The following is an 18,961-nucleotide window of genomic DNA, read 5'->3' as shown; positions in this document are numbered from 1 at the left end:
TCTGCTGTAATTTGTGAACTGAAGATGATTCATGATGTGTCCTCAGTCATGTTGGTGTGTCTGGGGATCACACTGAACTCTCTCCTCTTGCTTTACTTGAGATTAGTCTGTGCCACTATTCACATCGTCCTGGGCTTCATCCTGGGCTCCGTCCTGGGCTCCGTCCTGAGCTCCGCCCTGGGCTTCGTCCTGGGCTCCGTCCTGGGCTCCGTCCTGAGCTCCGTCCTGAGCTCCGCCCTGGGCTCCGTCCTGGGCTCCGTCCTGGGCTCCGTCCTGGGCTCCGTCCTGGGCTCCGTCCTGGGCTCCGTCCTGGGCTCCGTCCTGGGCTCCGTCCTGGGCTCCGCCCTGGGCTCCGTCCTGGGCTTCGTCCTGGGCTCCGCCCTGGGCTCCGTCCTGAGCTTCGTCCTGGGCTCCGTCCTGGGCTTCGTCCTGGGCTCCGTCCTGGGCTTCGTCCTGAGCTCCGTCCTGGGCTCCGCCCTGGGCTCCGCCCTGGGCTTCGTCCTGGGCTCCGTCCTGGGCTTCGTCCTGAGCTTCGTCCTGGGCTCCGCCCTGGGCTTCGTCCTGGGCTCCGTCCTGGGCTTCTGTAGAGGAACTGACAAATATAAATGTGTTTATAATGAACAGGAGACTCCAGGAGAATTAATTTTAGTTCAGTGGGTCAGAAATGAGTCGTAAGAAAACGGCCGATAGTGAACGTAGCAAACAAGAACTCTGTAGTAAGATGTTTTAAACCTTAAACAACACTGTTTTTAAACAAAAACAATATGGAAAACTTTTCTATCTGCTTTTGTTTGTTAAATAAAGAGAATAAACAAATCACAGATTCTTTTTTTACTGTTAATATTTATAGTGTGAAGATCTGAAACATAAGCAAAAACGTAAATACTTTTACATCTCTGTACATGAGTGAGCAGGTGTTCCTAATAAACTGGTGAGTGTTTATATCTCTGAGTTTAATGTAAAAATAATGACAGTAATTTATCATGATGTGTTTATTATTATACTGGAGGTGATTCTGTACCTGTTCAGTGGAGTCGGTTCTGAATTTGCTGTTTTTACATAAGATACACGGTGAATGTTGTTCCTCTCTGAAACTAAACAGAATTGCATTTTTAAATAAATACTGAACACACTACACACACACACACACACTCAGACACACACACACACACACACACTAAATTTCGTTGTACACAAGTATAATGACAATAAAGGTTTTTCTTCTTTTTCTGTTTTCTTGTATTAAAGTAATAAATGCAGGGGAGCCGATAATGGTGGAACATGTGAATTTGTTAAAAGCTGTTATTTCTTGATAAGGTTTTTTTTTTCTCAGGATAAATTTATTTCAACTGATTTTTTTAATTTGTTCAGTGTGTGATTAATCTAAATCACCAAATGATGCATTTCCTTTAACTATTTTACTCATCTGTACCAGGTGTGCCAATAATTTTGTTAAATACACCATTCCTGTATGGGGAAGCACACACACACACACACATACACATACACTGTCTTAAATTCCCTGCTCTGTATTCTTTCAGCTTATAAGATGTTATAGGAGAAGACTAAGTGCAGTAAGAGAAGTAGTGGAACGTGTGGAGAGTGTGAAATTTCTTGGGGTCCACATATCAAAAAATCTAACATGGACACAGAACACCTCGTACCTGATCATGAGAGCACATCAAAGACTCTATTTCATGAGGAAGCTAAAACAGGCTCAGCTTCCTCAAAAACTCCTGATGAACTTTTACCACAGCACCATCGAGAGCGTCCTATCCAACTGCATGACTGTGTGGTACTCCAGCTGCACAGCCTCAGAGAGGAAGAACCTACGTCGGGTGGTCAGAGTGGCAGAACGTATCATCGGGACCGAACTCCCCAACTTGGACAGTGTTTACAACAGAACAAGGCCGACAGCATCAGTAAGGATGCAACACACCCTGGGAACTATCTGTTTTCCCCGTTACCATCTGGGAGGCGGTACAGGGCTATTCGTGTACACACGAACAGACTGAGGAACAGCTTCTTCCCAAAGGCTGTGGCCTCCATCACCCCTCCCAGCACCTCATAGACTGAACATTGCGTATTTGCACAAGTACATAAAACCTTTTTTTTATCTAAACATATAATAATAATTTTTGGAATTTAACTGGTATTTCCACAGAGCACAGTCACTTTGTATATTCATATCCAACCATAATTTATTTTATTTATCTAAAATGCATACTCTAAATTGTACTGGTTATCCTGTGTAAATATCCATATGTTTCTGTAAATACTTTATCTTCTTCTTCTTTTTATATTTTGCAGAGTATCAAACTAAATTTCGTTGTACACAAGTATAATGACAATAAAGGTTTTACTTCTTCTTCTGTTTTCTTGTATTAAAGTAATAAATGCAGAGTAGCCGATAATGGTGGAACATGTGAATTTGTTAAAAGCTGTTGTAATTCTTGATAAGGTTTTTTTTCTCAGGATAAATTTATTTCAACTGATTTTTTTCATTTGTTCAGTGTGAGATTAATCTAATTCACCAAATGATACATTTCCTATAACTATTTTACTCATCTGTACCAGGTATGCCAATAATTTTGGAGACCGTTAAATACACCATTTTACCATATTTCTTTTAGTTTTTCATGCACTTAATAATTATTTTTATAGAGTAGTGTACATTCTAAATTGTAGTGTATATTTTACTATATTTTCTTTTAGTTTTCATGTTTTAATTGCACATTTCTCTTGTTTTAATTTCGTATTTCCCAAATTGTAGGGTATATTTTACAATATTTTCTTTAAATTTTTCATGTTCTTAATTTTTTATCTCTCTTGTTTGAATTTCATGCTCTCTTAATTGTAACTAAATGTTTGCAAGAAGTCTTTCTGAAGTTCTAGATCTCAGATCTCTTTTTTCTTATGTAAAGCACTTTGAATTGCCACTGTGTATGAAAGGTGCTATACAAATAAACTTGCCTTGCCTTGCCATTCTTGTATGTGGAAGCACCTTGTTAATGAAAGCGGTCAGAGAAGATTAGCCAGACTGGTGGATGCTTACGTGAAGGACACAGTAACTCAGTTAACTCAGTGGTGAGCAGAAACACGTTGAACCTGGGACAAATAGCCTACATCAGTAGAAAACCACATGGTCTGACGAATAGGCTGTTTAGAAAAGAAATTCTAACCATAACCAGAATTATCAGACTAGGCAACATTTTTTAAAATCATTACCTGTCCAGTTTTAGTGAACCTGTGCCCACTGTAGCTTCAAAATCCTGTTCTTGTCTGACAGGAGTCATGCAATCGTGTAAGCTGACATCTCAAACTCACAAGTGCTGTTATTGGCAGGCTGAACCTTTATACGGACAGTGATTGGCTTGTCCGAGGGAGGGTGAGCTGTAAGGACTCTGCTGGCTGATTAATGGAGATCGATGTGTGACTCTCTGTGCGTGATACGGATCTTTATTAGAACCCGGCTCATGCAGGTGAAAAGAAGTGGTCTGGTACTGCACACGGGTCGGAGGTGGTGTGTGATAGTGAGTCAGGCGTGGAGGTCAGCAGCAGGTGACATTAAGAAAAACACAATAGGGTAATTGGATCTGGCTAAATTGGGAATAAAATGCATAATAAGGTTGGATCCCTCTGTTGTAGCCCATTTACCTTAAAGTTTCGTGAATTGTGTGGTCAGTTTGAACCAGTCTCTGACCCTTCCTACTTCTAACAAGATGTTTCTGCCTGTGGAACTGCTGCTCACTGGATGTTTTATTTCTTTCTTGTATAATTCTTTGTAAACTATTTTTGTGTGTGAAAATCCCAGATTAGCATTTACAAACCGACCTGCAAATTAAATCACATGACAGTTTTTTTCTTTTGTGATTAAAGTTCCAACTGGACATGACCGTGAAAAAAAGGGGAAAATGATCTATAAAGTAAATCAAGTAAATCAAGTCCATAGATGTAAAATGCAGCACAAAATTAAATAAAACTGCAGAAAAAAAACAAATTGATTCAGTTTTCTCTATGTTTATCAGGGTGGGTGGAGTTTTTATTTTTTATTGGAGTTATATTAATTTCTGCTGTAAGCTAAAGAGCATTTGATAATTTCTACCCTTTCTTCAGTGTTTTAAAAGTAAGCACTACAATAACCAATGCCAACCATCTACAATAAAAATCATCCTGATACAATGGGAAAATGACCAGAAAAAGGAAGGGGGCAGGAAAACCCCCAATACTGTTGGCAGAGTGGGTATGTAAACAGCAATCCTTGCTTTGGTACAAGAGAATCAGAGAGTATCAACAGAGGAAACACAACATACACTAATAAAACTACACACACACACACACACACACACACACACATACACTAATACTATAGATACACACTAATAATACCACACACTTTATATTGAACTGTATGATTAAATAAAATTGTGTGAATGATGCAGGAAGTTTTTACCTCGTTTCTTATGATAGCTAAAGATCATCACTGCTGCAGCGACCAAACCAACACACAATACTGATATAATTATAATCCAGTGTGAACGAGTCTCATTTTCAGACGAGTTATTTGGATTATCTGAAATATAAAATCAGGAAGTGAAACAGTGAACTTAACTTCTGATATGAATAAATAAAGTTATTGTTCTTTATTTAAGTGTTAATAAAAGATTAAATTAGTGATTATAGAACATTTAACTTGTAGCAAAGAAAATCACTTCAGTATTCACTCACCTCTGAAAGAGTCTGAATCTGAACTCTGTGTTGACGTTTCTTCGGCTAAAAAAGAAAATATGTATTATTTATTTTTAAATAAATATAAATAAGTATACAACCATAAATATATATCATGAAGCTCTTGGAGTGAAAAAAAAACTTCTATGATACTTGGTGTTTGAAGTTAGTTTTGCACTGAAGCTAGGACGCTAATGCTACTTATTAACGAGAAGAGAAGATTCTGGCCTCCTATTTAACATCAAACAAACTGCTGCATGTAGAAAATCATCAGCTACATCTATTGCTAACAGATCTCTAAAATCAACAGTGTAAAATACTGAAATACTTTTAGTAGATTTTTGGTAGGTTGGTCAGTAGAATTATTTACTACTGTTACAGGTTTTCTGTGTTTTGGAAACAGTGGCTCTTACTGTGGTTTGCTGGAGTCCCGGAGCATTTAGATTCTCCTCCCAGGAAAAAATTTACTGTGAAGTTTTACAGTAAAACTGTTAAGTTTACAGTTAAACCATAAAAGTTCATAGTTCTACTGTCACTTTTACAGTTTGACCATGAGTACAACTGTGAACTCTCATGTTACCATGAAGTTCATGGCCACCTCCTCTGGTGTTTAATAATATTGACTGTGAAGTTTACAGTTCAACTGTAAACATGATATTGTTAAATTGTAAAATTCAGTCAACTTACAGTTTACAGTTCAACTAAGAATAGTTCATAGTCACCTCTTCTAATGTTTGATGTTTACAGTAATTTACAGTTTAACTATGATCATATAGGTAAACGACAATATACAAATATCAAGACAATAATAATGTATATAATATTTATGTATTATTTAAAGTAGGTATGTGAATGAAGGGTGTAAGTGTATGTGTGTGGGGGTAAGTTAATTACATGACATGAAAAACATGTCAAAAAGACATTATTTACATCTAAAAAATTAGATGATTAACAATATTCCAATAAAAAAAGAATACAGCACAGATTTACATATTTATAATATTACAAAAATACAAATAACCTCATGCAGACAGGACAAATATTACATTACATCAATATTACATCAGACAGATGACTTTATAACCTTTTATTCTGCCTGTTCTGCTCAAACCTCTCTTCTACAAACATCATGTCAGACATGATGTCAGTCTGGACATCTGGGCATGCGCACATGCGCACTTGATTTGAGACCGTTATTTCAACCAAGCGTCTCGAGCTTCGCGTCAGGTGAACCGCGCGAAATACAAATTTAGTCTCAGATTTAGTGATTTAATTCTTATAAACGAGTCTGTTAAAGTCCGCGCTGTGTATCTGCTTAAAGATAAAGTTCCTGCTACATGTGTTATTGAGTCAGAACTTATTAAAGGACAAGAATCTGACGACGGTAATCTCATCAACGGCTAAACTGTTATCTGGGAGAAATGGATAAAAAGACGTTGGTGAAGCGGCGCTATGCTAACATGCTAAAGTCCTGAAGTTCGATGGTAAGTCATAAACTTACACAGTTTATAATAATAAACAATAATATCTTTACTATGCCTGAAATGTTATTAAAAATAAGTGGCCATTTTAGAAAGCCGAAAATAACACAGGTCTCAGGATTCACCGCGGTCACGCCATCTGCACTTTAAAAAAGCTCGGTCGCGCTATCTGCACTTCATTTGTTATTGCGCGTTTAAACCGTGTTACATGGTAATCGAAGCAAACCTTCTGTTTACAGTTTAATAAACATAATGTACTGTATTATAATACACAAAACCCACTACTTTAAACAAGAGCATTCATTCTGTTATTAATGGAATAAATTACAGATGTTTTTACTGTGAGTAAAGTGTCTATTTGGTTGAATACAGACCCCTATTTAAAGATCAATAAAACTAACAAATCAAATTGTTATCAGGTTTCACCCATACTGGCATTAAGTACACTTACTCTAGTACCCATGGTGTGATTTTGAGACAATTTTACTGTAGAAATTTAAAATAATGGAATGGCAAACTTATGTAAAATGTTTATTCGGCTGTGAGACCACTATTTGAAGATCATTAAAATTAACAAATCAAATTGTCATTAAATTGTTATGCCACCCCTACATTCATAAAGAAAATGTACTTTTGTATTTATATTGTGATTTTGAGACAATTTTACTGTAGGAATTTAGAGTCACAGGATGGCAAATCTACATAAAGTGTATATTCGTTTGTGTTAAAACCACATTTTTAAATCCAATAAAAAAGCAAATCAGTTTGTTATCAAATGCGACCACTAGGATCATAAAGAGCACTTACTCTAGTAAGATCAATAAAATAAGCAAATCAAATTGTTATTAAATACCACCCTTACATTCATGAAGAACAATTAATCAAGTACTCGTTTTGTGATTTTTAAGACAACTTTACTGCTGAAATTTGGAGTAATGGCATCACAAAATTGCATAATTGGTTTTGTATAGACCTTGGGGGTCCAAAGTTTTAATAATCTGAAAATTGTGATAAACCATTAACAAATGATGAAATGATTGTAATACTACATGCTTTTAATAATGTAATATTTAATTAGTACGTGTGTAATTAATAAATAAAATATTTATTCTTGTAACAAAAAAAAGCAGTTGATATTTAAGTATTAATGTAATATTGTCATTTACTAATCAGTAAGTCACTGGTGCTTATAATGATATTTAATAAATTAAATCAGTAAGTAAAAAATATTTAGATATTATACTATATATATATAGGCAAATAAACCCATTAAAAAATCAAAGCAAAATAAAGAGCATCAATGGAATTTGTCTGTCTATAATTATTTTTATGATTATTTATGTATGAATATATCTAAGTATATATATATATATATATATATATATATATATATATATAGTATATGTATAGTATATGTATAATATCTATAGAATAAAATTATATAGATATTATTAAATTTTAAAAATAGAATAAAAGTCCAGTTGACAGTTTAAAGTTTACTAAAATAAACAAATCGAATTATTAAATGACATAACTACATAAAAAAAAAAAAAACTTTTGTACTGAATAATTAAGACTTGAATAATCAAGTCATAAATCTTTACAAATATAGTTTAATTAAATGTAAGGGAATTCAAAAAGTAGTTCTAAAACAACCAAATACAGGGTGGGCCATTTATATGGATACACCTAAATAAAATGGGAATGGTTGGTGATATTAACTTCCTGTTTGTGGCACATTAGTATATGGGAGGGGGGAAACTTTTCAAGATGGGTGGTGACCATGGTGGCCATTTTGAAGTCGGCCATTTTGGATCCAACTTTAGTTTTTTCAATGGGAAGAGGGTCATGTGACACATCAAACTTATTGAGAATTTCACAAGAAAAACAATGGTGTGCTTGGTTTTAACGTAACTGTATTCTTTCATGAGTTATTTACAAGTTTCTGACCACTTATAAAATGTGTTCAAAGTGCTGCCCATTGTGTTGGATTGTCAATGCAACCCTCTTCTCCCACTCTTCACACACTGCAACACCGCAGAAGAAATGCTAGCACAGGCTTCCAGTATCTGTAGTTTCAGGTGCTGCACATCTCGCATCTTCACAGCATAGACGATTGCCTTTAGATGACCCCAAAGATAAAAGTCTAAGGGGGTCAGATCGGGAGACCTTGGGGGCCATTCAACTGGCCCACGACGACCAATCCACTTTCCAGGAAACTGTTCATCTAGGAATGCTCGGACCTGACACCCATAATGTGGTGGTGCACCATTTTAAGTTTACATTGCATTACATTGAAGCTATTCTTCAGAAATATGGAATGGATAAAGCCAATCCAGTTACAACTCCAGCTGACACAAATGTGAAGTTAAAAAGAAATGATGGCATCAGTAAGCCAGTGAACCCAAGTACCTATCAGTCCATTGTAGGTAGTTTGCTGTACGCTGCAATGGCTACAAGACCAGACATTGCACAAGCAGTGAGTGTTGTGTCAAAGTTCAATGCAGATCCAAATACTGCACATCTGACTGCTGTGAAAAGAATTCTTCGCTACTTGAAGTATGAGCATTTAGAGTCTAAAACTTTAGTTGGGTTCTCAGATGCTGACTGGTGTTAGGGTTTACGTAAAAACGTAAATTTAATATGGGAAGTTTTCCGGCATTCACTCACGTGGTCTTTTGTTCAAAATGGCGCCGGCCAGGTCCCCTTTGTTCAAAATGGCGCCGGCAATGCTTCCTTCCTGACTCCTACCAAGGGGGGGGAGGCGGAGCCCTGGGCTTTTTAGCACACTTCATTGGCTCCACCAGCAGTAAAGGAGGAGGAGCCTAGCTTAGTTTAAAAAACCGGCGCACTCAGAGGCACGGCCCTTCTTCTTGGCTGGCGATCGTTTTGGATTGCAGGAGAAAGGAGCGTCGATCGGCTTAGCTCTGACATATATTCACAGATCATTTTGTACACTTAATAAAGTGTTTTGAAGAGTACTTTCTGGATTCTACGACTGCTTTCTTCAGGACCTCTTGAACTAAAAAGATTCGTCCTAACAGATGGTAGCAAAGAGGATGGTTCAAGAGGCCTGAAATAGCAGCAAAATTAATTCAGCTGACTGAGCTAAAGACCGAGATTCCGAGGATCTTTTGTACTCAGTACAAGGCGCGCCTACACAAGGTAAACAGATGTTCTCTGTATATATTAGCTGCATTTATTATTTAGCGTATTGAGTATGAAATTGAGTCTCGGAATCCGTAAGTGTCTGATTAAATTACTAAAGTATTATTAGATAGTTTAAAACTGTGAATATATGCTGGAACTAAAAATGTATGTGTCCTGATTGCTGAATTTGAACCAGACTGGTCTAAATAAACTGTACAGGGCGCCATTGTGTTAGACTGGGCTGGGCCCGGGAACACCATTGGAATGCAAGGAGAATCCGTCTGTTTGGGCAACGGGATTCGCCTAATTCGATTGTTACACATCTTAAAAGAATCTGTCTGTTTGGGTAACGGGATTCGATTAAGAAGCGTGTTCTAAATTCTAACGAATCCATCTGTTTGGGCAACGGGTTCGGTTAATTCGATTGTTACAAATCTTCAAAGGAGAGCCTGTCGGTTTTGGTAGCGGGGCTTGAATAATAAGATTGTAATAAATACGGGCTTGTCTGTTTGGGTAACGGAGCGCCGTTTAATCTTGAAATAATCTTTTGGTTCTGGGAACGGGATTCGATCTATAAGATTATGCTAAATTCGGGCTCGTCTGTTTTGGCAACGGGGCTCGAGTAATTTGAGTGTTCTAAATTCTAAATTCGGTTCGAAAATAGTACATCAGGAGTTTTGTTTGTCAGTAAGTCTCTGTGTATGTTTGTCTGTGAACCGCGGGTGAAACCGTGTGTGTGTTTTGTGTTATTTTGGTTCTGGATGCGCAACGTGGTTTCTTTTGTTCGTCGGCGCCATTTTTGTCTTGGGAACGCAGCGTGGTTTCCCGTCTATCCGCCATTTTTGTCTTGGGAACGCAGCGTGGTTTCCCGTCTATCCGCCATTTTGGTCTTGGGAACGCAGCGTGGTTTTCTGTCTATCCGCCATTTTGGCTCTGAATGGGCAGCGTGTTATTTCTGTCCGTCGGCCATTTTGGCTCTATGTGCGCAGCGTGTTATGTTTGTCCAACGGCCGTTTTGTCTTTGTATGCCTGGATTGGGTAAGTGCTGCAGTTAACTTTATAATTTAATTTAATTTTATAATCTTAAGATAACTGAGTTAAGATGAAGTATTTGTTATGGTACCTTATTAAGTGTGTTTTAATGTGGGTGGCGTCTGAAAGAATCCAGTGAGTTTTGCGACCGGGAGTCGAGTCTTTTGTCTCGGTTCCTTTTAGGGAGCCGTATATTTACATAATGACTCTTGGAAGAGTCGGTTCCTTTGTTTCGGTTAGAAAAGCCGGTTCATAGATTCGAATCATTTTACGACACATCGCTAGTGATTATACAGTTTGAAAAAGTTTTATGTCATTTGAAATGACACATTACACATCCCTAACTGTTTTAATTGTTGCATCAACGTTTCTTCTATTGCATTTGAATTAAAGACTACTGTTGTGAGGTTTGTATCCACTCCTGTTTACATTACACAGAGGAGACCCCCTGCTGTTTACTCGGTGAGTACATTTTAAATGTTACTTTCTACTTTTTACTTGAGTAGATTTTTAGAGTAGTAACTTTACTCGTAATTAAGTAAGGATTCATTGGAGTAATAGTACTTTTACTTGGATACAGTTTTTTTTGGCACTCTTTCCACCTCTGATTAAGACATATGTTAATATATTAGATTATATATTGTCAAAGCTTGTGTTTGTTTAAGAGTGATGTCATGTTTTTCTCTGTATACAAATGCTGAATACAAGTAAAAGGTAAAAGCTAATATATCGTTATTGTTTCTAAAATATTGTGTGGTTGTAAAGGGTGTGATTTCATGGACTGTCGCAGGGTTCAGAAGTTTGCATGTGAGGCTTTTCAATGTTGGTGTTTTTGGCAGTTTTTCTGGGATTTATATTGTTCATGTCGGTATCGGAATTGTGTCGTGTCGACCGAGGTTGGGAGTTGTGTCGTGAAATGGGTTTTGGCCATATCGTCCAGCCCTAGTGTGGGGGTTGTGAAGTTAGGAACACATGTCTACGTGATCCAAAAGTTTAAGGCCTCCATTGTAGTGTGATGTTAAACTTTAGAAATACTGTATGTGCTCCCCTCTGTAGTTGATAGTGAATTGGAGAAAGCTAAAAGGTTGAAAAAATTTACTTTTAAAAGGGTTTTAATATCTGCTGAAAATGATTTAGCTCTGACACAGATTATAGTCCAACATAAGAAGCCATTTGTTTAAGCGTGAATTCTGCCCCCGCTGAAAATCACACGCACACACCCACTGAGGAGAAACAGGAAGTAACCAATTCAGCACAGATGGCGCTGCCCGACACAGCTGTGCTGGGCTGCGCCCCTCCCTATATGTAGTGTCAGCCATTTCTGAGCAGACGGCTACCTCCCTCCCGTCTCTCACTCTCACACATACCTCAAATACCACACCCAGCGCTCCTGTTTTACAGCACACACAAACGCAGACTGGTATGAATCCGGTGCGTGTTATGTTTTCTGATAATGAGCATCAGAGTGAACAAGGTAAAGACATACACACATCACATGTGACATTAAAGGTGCTAAGTGGGGTTTTACATGCTAAATCAGAAGAAGATCGGGGCCAGTGATAGCTTGGTGGTTAAGGTACTGGACTGGTAAGCAGAAGGCTGCCAGTTCAAGCCCCGCCACCACCAAGTTGCCACTGTTGGGTCCCTGAGCAAGGCCCTTAACCCTCAATTGCTTATCGTGTTCCGCTCATTGTGTAAGTCGCTTTGGATAAAAGCGTCTGCTAAATGCTTAAAATGTAAATGTAAATCAGAAGAAGAAGAGGAGGAAGATATTGGAAGTGAAGGTAGCAGCTGGAGGAGAGCAAGTAGGGGAAGAAAACAAGGTAAAATGCAAGGTAGGGTTGTTAGGCCTACAATTAGGGCCAGTAACAGTAGAGAAGGTGTATTAATTACTGGTGAGGATCTGGATGTGGAATGGAAGGAAGGGAAAGACAGTAGAAGCAGAAAAGTGAAGTGGGAAAGGAAAGGAAAGTTGAGTAAAAATGAAGCCTTTGACAGATATGAGAGGGACTTGAGACGGTTATCAAATCAGCTAGAAACTTCAAGGGCTGAGTTTGACATAAGGATGGGAACAGGTGAGACTGGCCATGAAGAGCCAAAATGCACTAAAACTGGTAGCCCTGTGTCTAGCTGTCTTACTGACACAGAACCTTTTGAGCAGTAACACCGTGTTGATTCAATATGTTGATGACTTGCTAATTGCTTGTACTTCTGAAGAGCTCTGGTTACAGGATACTATTACCATTCTTACTCATCTGGCGAACTTAGGATACAAAGTCAACAAAGCCAAACTGCAGATATGCCGACCTGTCGTGACATTTCTGGGATGGAGGGTTTCCAGCAAGGGTCACTCCCTGACTGCTGACACCAGAGGTTGCATCCTGAATCACCCGAAGCCAACTACCGTGAGTCACCTTCTGTCTTTTCTTGGCTTGACAGGTTATTCCAGGAACTACATCCCTAATTACTCAGGCTTGGTTGCACCTTTGAGGGCTGAAATTACCAGGTTAGGTCAAAGAAACCTAACAACCTAAGTAGAGTGGGCCAAGCCCCTTGAGGCTGCTTTTATTGAATTAAAACAGCAACTGACCTTAGCCAGTGACCTACAACAACCGAAATACTCTGACCCTTTCTATTTGGATGTTTCTGAAAAGAATGGCATTATAAATGCAGTTCTTTTTCAGAAAAGGGGGGAGTGGAGAGCTGTACCCTTGTACCATAGCTCAAACAGCACATTTGGTCATGTCATCCTCTTATTGTCAATACAAGTCATGGTGTGACTGCATTTTTGATTTCCACAGCCTTTACCCTGTCAAGAGCGAGAAAAGACAGAATCAATAGTATTCTCACTCAACCTCATATCTCATACACTACAGGGAAGATGGTGAACATCATGACTGTATTACTCTATCTATTTTTTCTGGGCCTGATAGGAATCCTGAATTGGAAATGTTTGTGAAAGGATTTGCATCCAGAGATGCTGCAACAGACAGGAAACAAGTGGGCTTAGTTAAAATTTTAGCAAATTATACTTTGTGTCATTGTCCCTCCTATTCAATTTATTGGCTTAAACTGTTGAACTACATGCTCTAATAACAGCCTCTAGACTGGCTGAAAGCAAAACTGCTTACATGTTTATGAACTAAACTTTCACATATGGAATCGAACAATTGGTTGTATTTGGTGAGAAGTATCGAATAGTCTAGTAGACAGTTAACTAAGTGGAACTATTTAAGTAGAGTTTAATGTGATTCAAGAAAGCCAAAGTGGATCAAAGCGCTGGTGATGATGAGCATGAGGGATTGGCTGACTAGGAGCAGGAGATGGTCATGTGAGAGTCTGTTGGATTGTGGGAAATGGAGTCTGTATTGTTAGAAGCAGGGGGTGTGTTAGTACCAGTGACCAAAAGTTGGGGTAAAAACCTGAATGAATAAATAATATAAGTCAGGGGTTTGTAGGACTGATGGAAGTTGATATAGCAGAGCTGTTGTTATTTTAAGTATGGCAGAGTAAATAATAAATAGTGGATTGGTGATTTTGTATTGGGAAAAATGTGATTTAGAAAATTTGAAGACTCTCTAGCATGCGGCGATGATGAAGTAGAATAAGTGTAGAAAATGTTAGATGTAATGTGTATGCACCTTCTGCTCTGATCAGTTTGAACTGTTTGAAGTGGAATTTTATATAGCAGGAAGGGTTAATGCAGTATGAGAGACAAATAATGAAGTATATGTTTGTTTCCATAGGACCATTGTCGGTCGCTGTGAAGTAATTGTTTGTTTCCAGGGGATCACTGTCGGTTGCCCTGAAGTATATGTTTGTTTCCATAGGACCATTGTCGGTCGCTGTGAAGTAATTGTTTGTTTCCAGGGGATCACTGTCGGTTGCCCTGAAGTATATGTTTGTTTCCATAGGACCATTGTCGGTCGCTGTGAAGTGACTGTTTGTTTCCAGGGGATCACTGTCGATTGCCCTGACACACCCTGGTACTGACACACCCCCATACCATAACAGATCCTGGTACTGACACACCCCCATACCATGACAGACCCTGGTACTGACACACACCCATACCATAACAGATCCTGGTACTGACACACCCCCATACCATGACAGACCCTGGTACTGACACACACCCATACCATAACAGATCCTGGTACTGACACACCCCCATACCATGACAGACCCTGGTACTGACACACACCCATACCATAACAGATCCTGGTACTGACACACCCTCATACCATGACAGACCCTGGTACTGACACACACCCATACCATAACAGATCCTGGTACTGACACACCCCCATACCATGACAGACCCTGGTACTGACACACCCCATACCATGACAGACCCTGGTACTGACACACCCTCATACCATGACAGACCCTGGTACTGACACACCCTCATACCATGACAGACCCTGGTACTGACACACCCTCATACCATGACAGACCCTGGTACTGACACACACCCATACCATGACAGACCCTGGTACTGACACACCCTCATACCATGACAGACCCTGGTACTGACACACACCCATACCATGACAGACCCTGGTACTGACACACCCCCATACCATGACAGATCCTGGTACTGACACACACCCCATACCATAACAGATCCTGGTACTGACACACACCCATACCATGACAGACCCTGGTACTGACACACCCTCATACCATGACAGACCCTGGTACTGACACACACCCATACCATGACAGACCCTGGTACTGACACACCCTCATACCATGACAGACCCTGGTACTGACACACCCCATACCATGACAGACCCTGGTACTGACACACCCTCATACCATGACAGACCCTGGTACTGACACACCCTCATACCATGACAGACCCTGGTACTGACACACCCTCATACCATGACAGACCCTGGTACTGACACACACCCATACCATGACAGACCCTGGTACTGACACACCCTCATACCATGACAGACCCTGGTACTGACACACACCCATACCATGACAGACCCTGGTACTGACACACCCTCATACCATGACAGACCCTGGTACTGACACACACCCATACCATGACAGACCCTGGTACTGACACTCCCTCATACCATGACAGATCCTGGTACTGACACACTCCCATACCATGACACACCCTGGTACTGACACAATCCCATACCATGACATACCCTGGTACTGACACACCCCCATACCATGACAGACCCTGGTACTGACACACACCCATACCATGACAGACCCTGGTACTGACACACCCCCATACCATGACACACCCTGGTACTGACACACCCCCATACCATGACAGATCCTGGTACTGACACACACCCCATACCATAACAGATCCTGGTACTGACACACCCCCATACCATGACAGACCCTGGTACTGACACACACCCATACCATAACAGATCCTGGTACTGACACACCCCCATACCATGACAGACCCTGGTACTGACACACACCCATACCATAACAGATCCTGGTACTGACACACCCCCATACCATGACAGACCCTGGTACTGACACACCCTCATACCGTGACAGACCCTGGTACTGACACACCCTCATACCATGACAGACCCTGGTACTGACACACACCCATACCATAACAGATCCTGGTACTGACACACCCCCATACCATGACAGACCCTGGTACTGACACACCCCATACCATGACAGACCCTGGTACTGACACACCCTCATACCATGACAGACCCTGGTACTGACACACCCTCATACCATGACAGACCCTGGTACTGACACACCCTCATACCATGACAGACCCTGGTACTGACACACACCCATACCATGACAGACCCTGGTACTGACACACCCTCATACCATGACAGACCCTGGTACTGACACACACCCATACCATGACAGACCCTGGTACTGACACACCCTCATACCATGACAGACCCTGGTACTGACACACACCCATACCATGACAGACCCTGGTACTGACACTCCCTCATACCATGACAGATCCTGGTACTGACACACTCCCATACCATGACACACCCTGGTACTGACACAATCCCATACCATGACATACCCTGGTACTGACACACCCCCATACCATGACAGACCCTGGTACTGACACACACCCATACCATGACACACCCTGGTACTGACACACCCCCATACCATGACAGACCCTGGTACTGACACACACCCATACCATGACACACCCTGGTACTGACACAATCCCATACCATGACATACCCTGGTACTGACACACCCCCATACCATGACAGACCCTGGTACTGACACACCCCCATACCATGACAGACCCTGGTACTGACACACACCCATACCATGACACACCCTGGTACTGACACACTCCCATACCATGACACACCCTGGTACTGACACACACCCATACCATGATACACCCTGGTACTGACACCCCCATACCATGATACACCCTGGTACTGACACTCCCATACCATGACACACCCTGGTACTGACACAATCCCATACCATGACATACCCTGGTACTGACACACCTCCATACCATGACAGACCCTGGTACTGACACACACCCATACCATGACACACCCTGGTACTGACACACTCCCATACCATGACATACCCTGGTACTGACACACCCCCATACCATGACAGATCCTGGTACTGACACACACCCATACCATGACACACCCTGGTACTGACACACTCCCATACCATGACAGACCCTGGTACTGACACACTCCCATACCATGATACACCCTGGTACTGACACACCCCATACCATGACACACCCTGGTACTGACACACCCCCATACCATGACAGATCCTGGTACTGACACACCCTCATACCATGACAGACCCTGGTACTGACACACCCCCATACCATGATACACCCTGGTACTGACACACCCCCATACCATGACAGACCCTGGTACTGACACACCCCATACCATGACAGACCCTGGTACTGACACACCCCCATACCATGACACACCCTGGTACTGACACACCCTCATACCATGACAGATCCTGGTACTGACACACCCCCATACCATGACAGATCCTGGTACTGACACCCCCTCATACCATGAAAGATCCTGGTACTGACACCCCCTCATACCATGAAAGATCCTGGTACTAACACACCCCATACCATAACAAACCCTGGTATATTTTCTCACACATTTGTGGACAAACTGGATCCTCTGATCATCTTTACTCATCAGAGACTCAGCCCTTCCTGGATGCTGCTTTTGTACCAAAATCACCTGTTTGGAATCACATCATTATTTAGTTTCTTCACCTCATTTCTAGCCCTAAATTGCCCCCGTCCTAACTTTTTTGGAATGTGCTGCAGGACTGAAATGCAGGAATGGATGTTTATTAATAAATGAAATGAAGTTGAGCAGATAAAAGATGAAATATCTCAGGTTCATCCCGTCTGACATCAAATAAAAGTCAAAGTAAATGTAAGAAACTGTGTTTTTATTTTATTAGCATTTTCCATACTGTCCCAACTTTTTTTGATTTGGGGTTGTAGGTTCTGTATAAACAGAGTGAAAATGTTGATGTGGTAGTAACAGTGATGATATTGTACTGAAGTGTATGGTGTATATAGTTTCTGTATATGGTTGTACCATAGTTAACACCAATAGTAAGTGTACTACAAGGAACAGTAAGGTGGTCTCTGGGTTGTTGGTAGATGTTCTCCTCCAGACATTGTTCATGTTGACATGAACTTACACAATTAGAATCAGATTTATCCAGTTTATTGTTGGATCTCTAAACCACTGAATTTTGTCCATCTGAAAATGCATTTGTTTTTATTTCAGATAAATGTGCTGCCTCTGGTGACTCCAATGAAAAGGTACAAAAACTCTAAAACTCAAAAAAATTTTATATATTAGATTTTTTTTCTTTATTATATAATTAGATTCATGATTATTATTATTATTTAAATCTGCAGAAAGTGGAACTACAATTCAGTACTGAGTCTGATTTCACCCATCTGATCTACACCAGCTTCACCTGATGGTTTTGGAAACATACCAGACCCAACAGATCCTGCTGTGTATCTGATACCCACTGCCAGATAAAACCACAAACACAGAATTAAATATTAGTTCTTACTTGTATAATTATAAGAACTATCTACATATTCATAAAATCAGAAATAAACTATTAAACTAAATAGAAACTGGTTTCTGTTCTCCTGAATGACCCAGGTGGATCTGGCTGGTACATAGCTCTGCCGTGTCCTTATCACGTGTATTTGTTCTTTATTTGTGATAATCAGACTGGTTTTCTCTGTAATTTTTCTTGCTTATACAGCCCCCTCCTCAATTACTGGCACTCCTGGTACAGATGAATAAAAATAGTTATACGAATGTCTATAGAAATTGTCTAATAATCTCCATTTCACACAAATCCTCATCACAAGATCATTTTCACATTAGTCTTTATAGAGATTGTTTATGCACAGGGACACAGTCTAACATACAAATATGGCTGTTTAGAGGGCAGTAAAGGTGTATAGAGAAATAAAACACATATATTTATGTTCTTTTTTGTCTTTTCACTAACACATGTTAACATAA

The 18,961-nt window shown here is 40.3% G+C and overlaps 1 long non-coding RNA gene across 1 annotated transcript; it reads left to right on the top strand.

The window, feature by feature from the left end:
• The first annotated feature begins 11,139 nt into the window (after positions 1 to 11,139).
• On the top strand, positions 11,140 to 18,751 carry LOC134334407 (uncharacterized). Its single transcript, XR_010015486.1, has 3 exons — positions 11,140 to 12,796; positions 18,197 to 18,231; positions 18,331 to 18,751. It is a non-coding gene; the product is annotated as an uncharacterized LOC134334407 (long non-coding RNA).
• The last annotated feature ends 210 nt before the right edge of the window (positions 18,752 to 18,961 follow it).

This window comes from Trichomycterus rosablanca, chromosome 1 (genome assembly GCF_030014385.1).
Source record: "Trichomycterus rosablanca isolate fTriRos1 chromosome 1, fTriRos1.hap1, whole genome shotgun sequence".
NCBI lineage: Eukaryota > Metazoa > Chordata > Actinopteri > Siluriformes > Trichomycteridae > Trichomycterus > Trichomycterus rosablanca.
The sequence above is the reverse complement of the archived record's forward strand: the minus strand, read 5'-3'. Positions and strand labels throughout refer to the sequence as shown.